We start from the raw sequence: 2,077 nt of genomic DNA, 5'->3' as shown, positions 1-2,077 counted from the left end.
ATTCCCATTTTCCTCAAGGTTAGCCACAATTTATTGGGATCCACACAGTCAAATGCCTTTGCATAGTCAATCAAACATAGACATTCTTCTGATCCTCTCTTTCTGCCAAGATCCATCTCACATTGGCAATAATGCCCCTAGTGTCATGACCTCTTCTAAACCCCGCCTGTAATTCTGGTAGTTCCCTGTCAATGTTATGTTCAAGTCTTTTTCTGGATAATCTTCAGCAGGATTTGCTAATGTTTGATATTAGTGATATTGTATGGCATGATAATTTCCCTACTCTGTTGGGTCACCTTTTCTTAAAAAAATTTTCTAACTGAAATTTCTTTAACAAAAATCTACATTTTATTTAAATAATTTTTAAAGTAGGTTTTATACACTTGATAGAATGAAAATTAAAATGGCTTTTTCTATCAAATAGAAATTACAACATGCTAAGTTTTTACATAACATGATTTATAAAGTAAAATGCAACTGAACATTAATTATTAGCTCTTGTTAATCAGTAAAATGATGAAAAACTATAAATAAAAGTACAAAACACTATGAAAAGAAAACAAGAGTAAACTTTGCAGGAAACACTGCAAGAGGCCCAACAAGACTGGCACTGAAACCAGACACCCGAGCAGCCAGAAATCCACTCTTTCTGTTTGCTGTCATCTCTGACGTAAAAAAGCAGCCTGTGAAACATGATAGAAGGAAGAACCACCCTCTAGGGTCACCGTGACTCCACGTCGGCAGTACCTGTCCACTCCCCTTCTCAGGTTAAAGAGCCCTTCACTTGGCCACCCTGGAGGAAGTGCTCTTAATATCCACAGGACTCAGAATCAATGTGCCATTCTGGAATTTCCCCACTTGTCAAGCTCATCCCCTTGAAAAGATACTAGATGCAACTTTCTTCTTCTGGGATTTCCTGTTTTCCTGCCCTCTCCTCTTTTTTTTTCCCCCTGAAAATGCCTGTGTCCTAGGTCATTCTCCTTTCTTTTTCCTTAGCTGCATTTTTATCTTTGATATGCTCTTGTAAAACTTTGTCTGTAACCTAACTGTTTTTGGGAGGCTTGGCACGCAGCAAAATGGCACGCTCCTGTTCCAGAACTCTTTCCTTTCTTTTTCCATAACCTGTGATCCCAAACAGGTGCACTTCAAAGCAAGCCTTTTCTAAGTTGAATTCTTGTATAGCCACATATTTCTCAAGGACACTGGTTTTGATCTCTGTGTTCTAGCTGTGCCCAGGCGTCAGTTTTCTTTTACATCTGCTGTGAAATTCTACCACTTTTTGTAGGGTGAGGGGGACATTGTGGCAAGGGCCTCTGGTTTTGGGGGAAAGTCTGTGGAGATTCCAGCAAGGACACAGTGCAGTTCTTCATGCGGTTCCCTGAAGAAACTGGAAGTGCTTTTCTTCTGCCCTCTTACATGAGAGCTGGGCGGAGGAGCTGGATCCTCTACTGGGGCTGCTATGGATCTCGGGCCTTTCTCCTTCCCTTCCCTTCGCTTTCCGGTTCTTCTCGGCTTTGTTTCATGTTCCCTCTCTCCAAGGTCGTAGAGATTCTGGAGTAGACTATCCAGAAGAGCCTGAGAGTTGGCAAGCGAACTGCAGCCCAGCTGATGTGGTTCCACCGTGCAGTCCGGGTTACTGCGGGAGGCTCGACTTCCGGTTCCCAGCAAGCTCCGCGTTCCTTAACTTCCGGATTCCTGGCCGTTTGCGAGTCTCCACTCAGCTTCTGTCCTGCTTAAGATGGCTGCACCTGGGGTCCTTGGCAGGGGCTACAGATGGTGCTGCCGCCCTAGGTGAGGTCGGGCCGCCCTGCTGGAAGATCTGCCCCCAGTCGCTGCCGCACCACCGTCGCTTAGCAGGGACTCCCCGGTCCGCTTGGACTGGCAGCTGCGTCATGGATTCCTCCAGTTCACCTGACCCTTCTTTATCGGTAGGCTCCACCAGCCCCAGTGTGGCCAAGCTTCTTTAATCGGTAGGTGTTCAGGGGAATGAGCCCTGGAGGGAGTTGATGAAGGTGAAAGAAGACACCATTACTTTCATGGCTCTAAATTCTTTCAGCGCACAATCCCTGGCCAGGTC

General features: G+C 45.5%; 1 pseudogene; it reads right to left on the bottom strand.

Annotated features, from left to right (window-relative positions):
- Positions 1 to 780: 780 nt before the first annotated feature.
- LOC102850792 lies at positions 781 to 1,894 on the bottom strand (annotated as a pseudogene).
- Positions 1,895 to 2,077: the final 183 nt, after the last annotated feature.

The sequence above is a fragment of the Elephantulus edwardii genome, unplaced genomic scaffold, assembly GCF_000299155.1.
Source record: "Elephantulus edwardii isolate Elephantulus edwardi_28Jun2011 unplaced genomic scaffold, EleEdw1.0 scaffold00016, whole genome shotgun sequence".
Taxonomy (NCBI): domain Eukaryota; kingdom Metazoa; phylum Chordata; class Mammalia; order Macroscelidea; family Macroscelididae; genus Elephantulus; species Elephantulus edwardii.
The sequence above is the reverse complement of the archived record's forward strand: the minus strand, read 5'-3'. Positions and strand labels throughout refer to the sequence as shown.